Raw genomic sequence first — 14,025 nt, forward strand, 5'->3', positions numbered from 1 at the left:
TTAGAAGTTGGTGCCTGTCCCAGTTTTGGAGATTGTTGGGGCAAGTCATTTCAGGTCAAGTCCAGAGGCAGGAGCTAGAGTGTTGTTGAGTCTGGGTTTGATCAGGCTGGATGACAGCATGGGGAGGAGGGAGTAGATTTGGGTCTGGAGAAGACTTGTTGGCCTGGTATGGAGTTTGGTTATGGTGGGGTGAGGGACTGGAAGGTGAAGTTATTCTGAGTGATTATTGGAGGACACACAGTCAGTCTGAGTGCTTGGAGGGGGAAATCAGTTTCATAGTTAGCCAAACATTAGGGAAGGTTTTAATCCCTCTAACTTTCCATGGTTAACGGTGCCTGTATTTGTCACTAAAAGTTTCACAGCTGCAAAGAGTAGAGGCACAAAACTCCTTTCTGAAAACATATCAGGAATGGACCATTTATGCATCCATAAACATATTGAGATGCATTTGAATCTGTATCACAATAAATGTAGATTACTCTGCATAACAGTCCAGTATTTTTATTAGCTATTCCAATTAATTAACATTCTTAAGTTTGGTGACCATAATCAAGAACCAATTTATCATTTTTTCCTGTTTTTCCTGACAATGTTGGAATCTGTTCATCTCTGAGTAAGAGTTTGCCTGAGATTAGAGATAACTCCAAATCACCATTGTGAATGTGTTAATAGGTACTCAAGTGTTAGACACATTGGTTTAAGTCAGGTAGATAATCTCTTTACTTGAAACTCTTGCTCAATTTGATTTTAAATCCATCAAATCCATCAAATTCATAACATATACTTTCACAATAAAATTTCATGGAGTCATAATTTTGAGAGTAAAAAAAAGACATTAAGCAATCAAATAATATTTGGTAGGTTGACCAGAACTTCAGTGAAATAGATGTCAAAGTAACAGAGAGAGTTCGAAAGACAACGGGACTTAGGGCTGGGATTCTTGAGATTTAGGATATTAAAAGCAACATCATCCAGCTTTGAGTGGAGGAAAGGGGTGTTCGAGATTATAATGGAAGAGATTTGGAATGTCAGGGGATTGTGTGTTTAAGGACCATATATACTAGAGATAGTGAGACACAAAGGGGTTCAAGAAGGTTAACAAGGGCAGGCATGGTAAATGAAAGGGATGATGCAAGCATAAATACAGGCAACCAACTTTGGATGAGCTAAGGTTTATGCAAGGTGGAAGTTGCAAAGACAGCTTGGGATAATCAAAGTAAGAGTTTGGGAGTTAACAAAGGCACGGACAAGAATCTGGGCTGAGCCAAATTTCTGATAGATGATGTCGCAGAAGTGGGCTTAGTGATGGAGAGGACATTAGATTGAAACACTAAGATAATGATCATCTCAAATCTGTCTCTGATTAGAAAAGTAAGAGTAGCATCAGGTGACCACAGATTTGGAGAGTAGAGGAGATGTAACAAAGGTAGGTTAATAATGAGACAAACTGTTATAAAAACCAATCTACTTCACAATCTACTTCAGGTTGTGAATGATGAAAGGTGTTATTCTAATTTACCACTCAGTCCCCTTTGCAGTGACTATTTTATGAATTAATAAATCGTAATTTTCCAGATCCTATTCAAATCAGGATTGGAAGCCATACTTTCAACTCTGATCAAACGAGGAAATACACAGCTTTTGAGGGTTCTGCATTGAACCTCCAGGGATCTGAAAAGGCTACTAAGCTGAATGATCAGCCATGATCATATTGAATAGCAAAACTGGCTCAAAGGGCTGAGTGGCCTACTCCTGTTCCTATTTTCGCTTAGGAGAGGTTCTAATGATGCCACACTCTGAGATGATCGTGCTCCATGATTATTGAATGTGGCATCTTAATTGGTTCATGAAAGCAAATAAACAGGAATAATGTCCTTCAGAGTAGGAATATTAGTTATGCCAGTATTACTAGCATTTTATGTCAGGTTTATTAAATTAACTGAATTTAGATTCTACAGCTGTCTATGAGGATTCAAACTCAGGTCCCTAAATCATTTATCTCATTCTCTGAATTACTAGTTCAATTATGCTGCTACTGTTCCTGTAGTTTCCCAATCAACATATACACACAATCAAACACTAAATCTTTGAACAATTAACTACAACTCGGTACAACTTACAGTAAGGAATGTCTTAATCAAACCGTATACGACTGAGCCAAACTTCTCAAGAGGTTTATCTAGTTAGCTGTGGTGGTAACCCTACACAAGAATGCTCATAGGTTCAAAGTCACTTCTTGAGAATTTGGTTTCCCACCTACTGTTAAATCCAGTGTCAGTAAAATCTGAAATAAAAACAGAAATATGGAAATAGTCAACAGGTCAGGCAGCATCTGTGGACAGAGAAAAAGGTTGATGTGTCATAAAGCATATGTCAGCTGATGACAGGTTAACTCTGTTTCTCTCTCCAGATACTGCAGTGTTTCCAGCATTTACTGCTTTTATTTCAGATTTCCAGTATTCACAATATTCTGCTGTTAGATCACAGATTGGTGAGAAAGGTAGTTGTTCCTGTTTATAAGGTTGGAGGGGTCACATAAACCTGGACTACCATGTAATCATCCCAACCTCATCCTCATTACTGTGGTGAAACCCCCTTGCAGGTGTTCATTATCATCTGTTAATCAATAGACTGCTTCATTTCCCGCTGGATATTTTTTGGGGTTTGTTTTATCGCTTAGGAGAGGTTCTAATGATGCCACACTCTGAGATGATCGTGCTCCATGATTATTGAATGTGGCATCTTAATTGGTTCATGAAAGCAAATAAACAGGAATAATGAATAATTATACTTTTAATATTTTGGTTGCATGAATAAAATACATAACATTTGAGACTAATTTGTCACTTAAGTTGTATTTTCTGTTCTGCTCTTTGAAACAATGCTTGAAAAGCATGTTAGTGCATATAACTCAATTTACAGACGCAATTAATGTATTAAAGGCTTTATATTTACTTTTATTTTCAGTCATCTCCTATCAATGCACCTTTGAAGGCTAAAGAAGTTGGCACTAATTAGTTCAATAAAATAGTGCAACATGTGATGGTTAATAAGTGATGCAGCCCATTGTACTGTCCTGAAGCCTAAGATACGACAGAGAGAGGGAGAGAGATGACAAGGGCTCTTGTCAGCCTTTGATGCAGAAATAAGCTAGATTTCTCAGACAAAGCCCTAGGTTCATCATTTTGAAAAGATGCTAGATTTTGTTGTAGAGTTGAAGCCAGAAGGAAGCATGTTATTCAGTAAAAAGAAATATCAAATTAGTCACTACTGTGAGCATTTTGCTGCAATTCTTACACTTTTGCCAGAATATAAAAACATTGGCTTAAATTTGGCATTTATCCAGGATACGTGGTCATGAGTAAGGACACAAAATTTGCAACACTCAGCAGAAAAGCCTTCTGAGTGGACTATATTAATGGATGACATCTACATTCTGGCATCATTGGATAGCATAGAAATAATAATTGTCAAGCAACAAAGACTTGCCAGCAGTTGGATTCTACAGTTTGTATCTGTTCTGCAATAACTGCTTTACATTATATAATATCTCCTACATTGCTTAAGTATCCAGCCTAAAGCTATGTAAATATCAATCATTGTCTACTTATAAGATGATGTATAATCAAACTCATTTTTATCATACAACATTGATACATTCTTTCAACTCTAGAATATCTTGCCTGCCCTGAAGTAATAAACTATCAAATATAAGTGGGAGAAAATAAGGACTGCAGATGCTGGCGATCAGAGTCAAGAGTGTGGTATTGGAAAAGCACAGCAGGTCAGGCAGCATCCAAGAAGCATTCCTGATGAAGGGCTTATGCCTGAAACGTCGATTGTCCTGCTTTTCAGATGCTGCCTGACCTGTTGTACTTTTCCAGCACCACACTCTTGACTATCAAATATGTGTCAAAACTGACTCAAATCAACTGTATAAATCAATAAACAACGAGCTTGACTTGGTCAGTACTGCAAGTTCCATTGGAAGGTTCCAAGTTCAAATCCCCATGTTAACCATCTTAATCGATGCAGTAAATTGAAGGTTATAATTGGCCTCTGTACTCTGAGACTGGGACTGTTGCTCTGGCCATGCAGTAACTTTAAGTGGAATGTCATGTATGTGAACATTGATGGAGACAGGGTGAAACTTAATTGTGATTCCTTTTTACAGACAAACCATAGAATGGTTACAGCGCAGAAGATCATTCAGTCCATTCTGGTTCTCAAAAGGAGCAATTCACCTTGTGGCACTTCATGCCCTCTTTCTTTAACCCTAAGAATCCTGTATGTTTAGCCAATAATCTGATTCTCTCATGAATGACTAAACTGGACCTACTATGACCACAATCTCAGATAAACTATTCCCATTCTAACCACTCACTGTGTGAGAAAGTTCTTTGTTCATGTTGCCGTTGCTTTAATGGCCAATTACCTGAAATTTGTGCCCTCTCATTCTCAATTGTTCCATCAATTAGGACAGCTTCTCTCAATCCACTCTGTCCAGAATCCCATGATTTTAAATACCTCTCTAAAATACCTTCTAACTCTTCATTTCTCCAAAGAGAAATGCCCCAACTTCCCCAACCTATCAATGTAACCAAAGTTCCTCATCTCTGGAACCATTCTTGTGAATTCTCTCTGCAACCTTTCAAATTCCTTCACTTCCTTCTGAAAATATGGTACGCAGAAATGGAAGCAAAGTTCTAGTTGAGGCCAACCCAGTGTCTTATGCAATTTTACATTTCTGTGAATATCATGTCTCTAAAATTGGATTGTACAGCATCTGTTTTCCAGAGGTGGAAAAGTACAAAGATGCAAGCACCTTTCATCCCTTTGAACCTGCCCTGCCATTCAATATAATCATTCAATATAATCCATCTCAATGTCAAATTCCTGCTTTCTCACCATATCCTTTCCTGCCTTTAATATCTGAAAAATTATCCATCTTTCTCTTGAAAATATTTTGTGACTTAGGCTCCACAGCCTTCCCTGGTAAAGAATTCCATAAGCCCACTACCCTTGCAGTGAAGAAAACTTTCCTTATCTCAATCCTAAATTAACTACCCTACATCCTGAGACTATGATCCCTTGTTCTAGACGACCTAACCAGGGAAAACATGCCCCCTGTATCTAGTCTGTCCACATTCCATTTTACCTTAAGGGTTACAGAAACAGGAGTCGACAATTTAGCTACTTAGAGTCAAAGAGTCGTTGAGATGTACAGCACGGAAACAGACCCTTCGGTCCAACTCATCCATGCCAACCAGATATCCCAATCTAATCTAGTCCTACTTGCCAGCACCTGGCCCATATCCCTCCAAACCCTTAACTGTTCATATATCCATCCAAAAGCCTCTTAAATGTTGCAATTGTACCAGCCTCCACCACATTTTCTGGCAACTCATTCCATATGCATACCACCTTCTGAGTGAAAAAGTTGTCCCTTAGGTCTCTTTTATATCTTTCCTCTCTCAGCCTAAACCTCTGCCCGCTAATTCTGGACTCTCCCACCCCAGGGAAAAGATTTTGTCTACTTATCCTGTCCATGCCCCTCATAATTTTGTAAACCTCTATAAAGTCACCCCTCAGCCTCCAATGCTCCAGGAAAAACAGCCCTAGCCTATTCAACCTCTCCTTATAGCTCAAATCATCCAACTCTGGTGACATCCTTGTAAATCTTTTCTGAACCCTTTCAAGTTTCACAATATCTTTCCAATAAGAAGGAGACCAGAATTGCACACGATATTCTAACAGTGGCTTAACCAATGTCCTGTACAGCCTCAATATAACCTCCCAACTTCTGCCAATACTCTGACCAATAAAGGAAAGTGTACCAAGTGCCTTCTCCACTATCCTATCTACCTGAAACTCCACTTTCAAGGAGCTATGAACCTGTACTCCAAGGCCTCTTTGCTCAGCAATACTCCCCAGGACCTTACCATTAAGTGTGTAAGTCTTGCTAAGATTTGTTTTCACAAAATTCAGCACCTCACATTTATCTGAATTAAACTCCATCTGCCACTTCTCAGCCCATTGGCCCATCTGATCAAGACCCCATTGTAATCTGAGGTAACCCTCTTCGCTGTCCATTACATCTCCATTTTTAGTTTCATCTGCAAACTTAATAACTATACCTCTTATGCTCACATCCAGATCATTTATATAAATGATGAAAAGTAGTGGACCCAGCACCAATCCTTGTGGCACTCCACTGGTCACAGGCCTCCAGTCCAAAAAGAAACCCTCCATCACCACGCTCTGTCTTCTACCTTTGAGCCAGTTCTGTACCCAAATGGCGAGTTCTCCCTGTATCCCATGAGGTCGAGCCTTGCTCACCAGTCTCCCATGGGGAACCTTGTCAAACACCTTACTGAAGTCCATATAGATCACATCTACCACTCTTCCCTCATCAATCCTCTTTGTTAATTCTTCAAAAAACACAATCAACTTTGTGAGACATGATTTCCCACGCATAAAGCCATGTTGACTATCCCTAATTACTCCTTGCCTTTGCAAACACATGTACATCCTGCCCCTCAGGATTCCTTCCAACAACATGCTCACCACCAACTTCAGGTTCATTGGCTGGCTTGTCCTTACCACCTTTCTTAAACAGTGGTACCATGTTTACCAACCTCCAGTCTTCTGGTACCTCACCTGTGACTATCGATGAATCAAATATCTCAGTAAGAGGCCCAGCAATCACTTTCCTTGAGTTTGTTCTGCCTTTCAGTTTGATAGTGACTGATCTTTTATTCCAACTCTGCTGCAAATCCCTTGATATCTTTTTGAGAATTTGGATGGAGCCTGTCTCATCACCAGGAACATCTCAATCAATCTTTAATCAACCTGTTCAGACATGTTATTATACAGCTATGAAGTTGGTGGGACTTGATCAAAGGCCTCTGGCTCAGAGGTAAGGACACTAACAGTGCAACACAAGATCCCTTGCTCCATCTTTTATACTTTTTATGAGTAACGTGATGAGATTCTCATGAGGCAGTGGCCAGTTGACAATTGATAGTGATTGAAGACTGTTAAATGCCTCATTGACAGCCCAACTCACTTCATTAAAATTCATTGTTCTGCCTTAGCAAACTTGCTAAACATGAAACTTGACATGGTAACCAAAGCAAGTATCTGGCAAATTCAGTTTGCTGTTTGCTCCAAATGATCTCCACACTGGACAGCAACCTCTCAGGCCACATTCTATGAGCACATGCAGCCCACATCCACAGACATGGCACATATTACGTGTCAGCTTCTAAGAACCCTTGTGGCACTTCTCCACTTCTCCAGTTGTACACTTCAATGCTGTTATTCAATGTCAGCAGTTATGATTGCAATGCTGCAGCAAAGACTGTGTACCCAGTCATACATAACCAGCTAATGGATTGGACCAAGCTGCATCTCAGGGTTTGCCCTAGCAAACACTTACTCTGAGCCTACCAGGATGTTCATCACACCCCTGCCTTGCCTTAACTTGCCTTGCCTTTTTATGCATTGCCCTCTCTGCCAAAGAAACCAGTTTCATGTTTCTCTGTCTTGCATTGCCATTCAGCACAAACACAAAGGCAGGAAGCTTGTTATGGTTGTCAGCAGACCTCAGTCAAATCAAACAATAGTCTCTCATTTGAGTCGGTCCAACACGTTAATTTAAGGGCAGGCTCCAAGGCCAGTCCAGGGGTTTGGAAATGGTCAACCAGCCCTTCAGACTGGTCAGTCAGTATGTGCTTCACAATAAAGCTGAGAAGCTGAATGCTAGGCAGCCCACCACCCGTCTTGACTCCTTCTGTCTTACTGGGGACTATGTCCATGTGGACTGAGAGAGACGCAGCTATTAAGAAAGATGAAAGTGGGTGGCACAGCTGTTATTTTTGGTGCAAGTGAGGAAGTGTTCTGAGTGAGTGAGTAGGGAGTGCAGGTGGCATGCAGGGTTAGTGGTGTCGGGATTTGGAGTGAGTAAGAGGGCGTGAGGAAAGATGTTGCAGATAAGAGTGAGAGTGGGAGAGGATGACACCTGATGGGAGCTGGGTGTAGTGTCAAAGAAAGATTGAGTGTGAGCTATCAGAGAGAAGATGGTGACATTTACACTAGTGGATTGCAGCAGGTCATTGACCTTCTGCCCTTGGTGCTATGAACTCCTCAAGACATCTAACCTGTGTGGCAGCTTCGGACCTTGGACTCCACTGCTGGTACTGGGAGAAGAGGAAGAGAGGCTGTGCGCCAGCCCATCCAATACAATCTCCAGGTACTTGCCCAGACAGTGTGGTGCTGATTTCCCCGTTCTGCATTGTCCAGGACATATTTTTTTTAGATTAGATTAGATTACTTACAGTGTGGAAACAGGCCCTTCGGCCCAACAAGTCCACACCGCCCCGCCGAAGCGCAACCCACCCATACCCCTACATCTACCCCTTACCTAACACTATGGGCAATTTAGCATGGCCAATTCACCTGACCTGCACATTTTTTTTGGAGTGTGGGAGGAAACCGGAGCACCCGGAGGAAACCCACGCAGACACGGGGAGAACGTGCAAACTCCACACAGCGAGTCACCTGAGGCGGGAATTGAACCCGGGTCTCTGGCGCTGTGAGGCAGCAGTGCTAACCACTGTGCCACCGTGCCGCCCACACTGAACTGACAATGCTTGTCTGGGTGCACAACAGGCTTTGATAGAAGTCGGGGCAATGGGGATGCTGGAGAATTCAGAGGCATCCATTGAGTGATAAACTAAAATCAATACGAGTATATTAAGCTGACAGCACTGGATAGAAGCTTGGTTACAGAGAGGATGAAAATAGGTAAAGGCACCATTTTTGGGGGATTCAGGTGGTTGACTTTGCTCTGGTATATAAGCTAAAGATTCTTCTTTTATCATGATGTTCTAATTGTAGAAATGTTATTGTAAATAAGCAATGTATTATTGTAACATTAATGGTTGGGAATAGCTAAGTAAGAGGACAGCTGAATAAGAGGAAATAAAATAGAAGATCAGAAGGAAAGCAGTGAAAATGCCATAAGGCAAAATTGTTCTTTCAGTAAAAGGGCACAAAGATTCAGTTGAAATCTTAGTAATATACTTTAAAATCAAACAACTTTGATACAGAAGTTCTCAAAATTTGTCTCAATCAACTGAAATAGAGTTAATTTGGAGCAGCTCTCAGACTAAGCAAAAACATCCTATTCACAAATCCATAGTGAGGTTGACAGATTTAGTTCTAACACTGTGCCAGGAATATTCAATGCTAGTTTTCTGCCTTCAACAGCTGAAAGCGTTTCACCAGTACGTATACATCACATGCTTCTGTCTTATCACTCAACGCAACTACAGTACAAAGACAGCATGGGCTCAATTAAAGCTTTCTGTGTATTGTTGCTATATTGGAATTGCAATACAACATGGTCAGTCTTAATGAGTGGGAGACTGAACATAATATTGATTGTGGAACTCGCCAATTTTCTTTTTGACTTCCTGAGTTCAGACTGTGGGGTTGCCATTACAAAGTGACAACAGACCAATGCACTTAGCACGACACCACCTATTGCTTTACTTTTCATTTTGTTAATTGGTTGACAGTGCCAGTGTTAAGGTTGCGGTGAATGACAGCATTCATAATGACTTCAAAAACTGTGAAGAACAACAACATAATGAAACAAATCACTGAAGGCGATCACACTCTTCCCTATGAGTGCTACTCCTTGGATTCCACAAAAGATAAGAATTAATGTGTCATAGTTTTAAAAACAGTACAGCCATAATGGTAAAATTGGTTCTCCATTGATGTCAGTACTTACATAATGTAACATCAATCTACAATCATTTGATTTTACAGTGCAATATAAATTGGGTGAACACATTGATATTCACTCTGCTATTTACTGGCAGGTGAGTTGTACCTACTATTCTACATAAACAGAGTGTGAATATTTCAATTAGAATTCATGTTTCAATTCCTGACCTTAATCTAAACCCCAGAGCATTATAACTGCAACATTTTAAATGTTTAGCTGTTGTTACAAGTGCTAAGATGTACCTAGAGTAAAACAGTAGGACGACATCTTCAACTCTGTGCCGAGTCAGATTCCCAAGATTGAACCCTAAGCATCATCAATTCATATTAATTAGCAAAAACATAGGTTTCAGACTAAAATAGTTTCAGAAAGGAATCAGAGTGCATTTCATATATTATTGACTCTAATACTTTTTATATAATCTGGTGTCAAATATTTTTGATGATGCTCATGTTAATGCAGGGTTTTCCAAAGTGTTGCTATGTTAAAAGTGCTATATAAATACAAGATGTTTTCACTGTTGGTCGAGTTGTTCCAACACTGTTGTCCACTCCCAGCACCTGGAGCTGAAATAAATATGGAAAGTAGTTGTTTTATTTCCTTCAACTCTTTGTATTTAATTGACATGGGCAAGTCAAAATTGAGTTGAATAATGCGAAGTTGCACAGATTATATGCGCCTATGTTTTTTTTCAAAAAAGTGTTTACAAAACCTTTTTGTCTTTGTCTGATAGTAATTAATGTTTTCTGGTATCAAATACTGGCTCCTTTCTAGGGAAATGCAACCTCAGTAGGAATCAAAGTTAAAAATCACACAACACCAGGTTATAGTCCAATAGGTTTAATTGGAAGCACACTAGCTTTCGGAGCGATGCTCCTTCATCAGGTGACGATGGAGCGTCGCTCCGAAATCTAGTGTGCTTCCAATTAAACCCGTTGGACATTCACCTGGTGTTGTGTGATTTTTAACTTTGTACACCCCAGTCCAACACCGGCATCTCCAAATCAGTAGGAATCAACAGTGTTTGGCTTTTTGTGCAGATTCTGATATATGCAGCCTCTCTTGTTCCTGCCTCATCTGCATACGTATTCAACTAAAAATTACTATCCATTTGTCTCTTTAGTGAAATAAGAAACAAGGACATCTGTGCCCAATTACTGATGGTGTTATCAAAACATGCCAAAGTGCACATAATTTGCCCAATTTGCTGCTTGTTTATGTATTAATGCAGATCTTTATGACCCTTATATACACAAATTAAACTTTATCCATGAAACTGCATTGTGCAGACACCATTACAAAATCTTTACCAAAATGTTCTCAAAGTAAGTTTCTAGACTATAATTAAAATTCACTATCAATATTTTGCCTACTGTATTTTGTCAAATGAATATGTGAAATTTATATTAGGCACTTCAAGGGGAGAAGATTGCAAAAGAAGTCATCTCGGACTAGAAGTGCTAAATTTATTTCTCTCTGCCCATATTTTGCCAGACCTGTTGAGTTTCTCCTGCACTTTCTGTTTTTATTTCAGCACCTGCAGTACTTTGCTTTTCTATTATTATTCAGCATTTGCCTGACAGCATTATTAAAACAGTATACAGAGAAACAGAAGTAATAATTCCACTTAAAATTCCACTTATTTAAATCACAAAATATTTTGATTCAATAATCCCAGTGTATTTGATGTTTAGAATGTATTATTTCACTATAAACAGTTATCAGTTCACAGCTCAAGTGAGTAATTGGGTACTAAATATCTGAATGTATTTCTACAAATCTCTGAAACAAAAGACAAGTTCATTCATTTAACTAGATTGACAATAAAAAAGATTGAGGTATTGGAAATCAGCCCCTACTAAAATTTGCTAGCTGTAAAGGTTCAGTTGCATCATATCTGGCTCTTTTTAAGCACTCTTAATAATGACGCTATGGAGTTAATCGCTCTGAAACTTAAACAGTATATCTAGGCAGTCAATGCAATGCAGAGTGAGAACTGTACTGTTGGAAGTCCCATCTTTAAGTTAAGACATTAAACTGAAAATCTCTCCACACTTTCAGGTGGGCATAAAAGTTTTCAGGGCACTATTTTGGAAATTAATAGTATTACCCCTCCATTACCAAGCCAGTTGTTAGTCTTCAACCTACATCATTGTAGCAGTTTATTATGGGCTATGATCTCATTGTTGCTCCCAGGAGCTTGCTATGCACAAATTACTCTATGGCAACAGTTACAACATTTTAACTTGCTTTGCCATTGCTGTAAAAGTATTATATTTGATGTCCTAAGGTTGTGAAAGGTGGTTGATGAATTCAAAAAAAGTACAGATTGATCGACAGTACCTGGCTTTAATTTCTGCAGTTCCTCACTGAGATCCCAGAATTTTTCTTTTTAGATTGCCTGTAAGTAACTGCCAGACAAGGAAACAACTACACACAAAAACAGAAATTGCTGGAGAAACTCAGCAGGTCTGGCAGTATTGGTGGACAAAGAAACAGAGTTTATGTTTCAAGTCCAGTGATCCTTCTTTGGAACTTTGCTTACTATGGTTACAACATGGAGTTTAGACACCAAAATGTTTATGTGAGCAGTGTAAGAATTCATGAGAATTATGATGATGACTTTTACCTACCAATATGACCTGCCTGAATGCAGATACAAATAACCAAATAATATATGGTCCATGTTTAATATTTTTATATGGAGCCCAAAGCTTTTTACTCCCACAAAAAGAGAGAACAAGGTCTTGCTGTCGAAAATGTTTGCTTTCCACCATCCAAAATGATATATTTCCCACCTTCTGCTAGTTAATTCCATCAATCAGGATTTATCTCTTTCATCCAATTTTTCCATTCCCTCATTTTCTCATTCTTTCAACACAAGAGACTGCCTCTATACTTTTCTCTTGAACTGGCCCTGTTCCCGTCTTTTATATGAGATATCATATGAAACCCATGAATTTATGGTCTGCCGTTAAGTTTTGTCTGCATGTCTTTAATTGAAAAGAAGTTTGAATTGTTCATAGGTCATAGAGTCTCAGAGATGTACAGCAAGGAAACAGATCCTTCCATCCATCTCGTCCATGCCAACCAGATATCCAAAATTAATCTAGACTTATTTGCCAGCACCTGACCCATATCCCGCCAAACCCTTCCTATTTATATACCCATCTAGATGTCTTTTAAATGCTGCAATTGTACCAACCTCTACCACTTCCTCTGACACCTCATTCCATACATGCACCACCCTCTGAGTGAAAAGGTTGCCCATTAGATCCCTTTTAAATCCTTCCCCCTCACCTTAAACTTATGCCCTCTAGTTCTGGACTCCCCAACCCAGGAAAAAGACCTTGTTTACTTATCCTATCCATACCCCTCATGATTTTATAAACCTCTATGAAGTCACCCCTCAGCCTCCAATGCTATAGGGAATAACACCGCCCCAGCTGATTCAGCCTCTTCCTATAGCTCAAACTGTCCAACCCTGGCAACATCCTTGTAAATCTTTTCTGAACCCTTCCAAGTTTCACAACATCGTTCCAGTAGGAAGGAGACCAAAATTGCACACAATATTCCAAAAGTGGCCTAACCAATGTCCTGTACAGCTGCAACATGACCTCCCAACTCCTATATTCAATGCTCTGACCAATAAAAGAAAGCACACCAAATGCCTTCTTCACTATCCTGTCAACTACAACTCTACTTTTAAGGAGCTAGCACCAATCCTTGTGGCGCATCACTGGTCACAGGCCTCCCAGTCTATAAAGCAACCCTCCACCACCACCTTTGAGCCAGTTTTGTATCCAAATGGCTAGTTCTCCCTGTATTCTATGTGATCTAACCTTGCTAACCAGTCTACCATGATGAACCTTGTTGAACGCCTTACTGAAGTCCATATAGATCAAGTCTACCCCTCTGCCCTCATCAATCCTCTTTGATACTTGTTCATAAAATTCAATCAAGTTAGTGAGACATGATTTCCCACGCACAAAGACATGTTGACTATCCCTAATCAGTCCTTGCCTTTCCAAATACATGTAAGTCCTGTCCCTCAGGATTCCCTCCAACAACTTGCCTATCACCGATGTCAGGCACACCGATCTATAGTTCCCTGGCTTTTTCTTACCATCTTTCTTAAATAGTGGCATCACGTTTGCCAACCTCCAGTCTTCTGGCACCTCACCTGTGACTATTGATGACCCAAATATCTCAGCAAGAGGCCCAGC

This window comes from Chiloscyllium punctatum, chromosome 23 (genome assembly GCF_047496795.1).
Source record: "Chiloscyllium punctatum isolate Juve2018m chromosome 23, sChiPun1.3, whole genome shotgun sequence".
Lineage (NCBI taxonomy): Eukaryota > Metazoa > Chordata > Chondrichthyes > Orectolobiformes > Hemiscylliidae > Chiloscyllium > Chiloscyllium punctatum.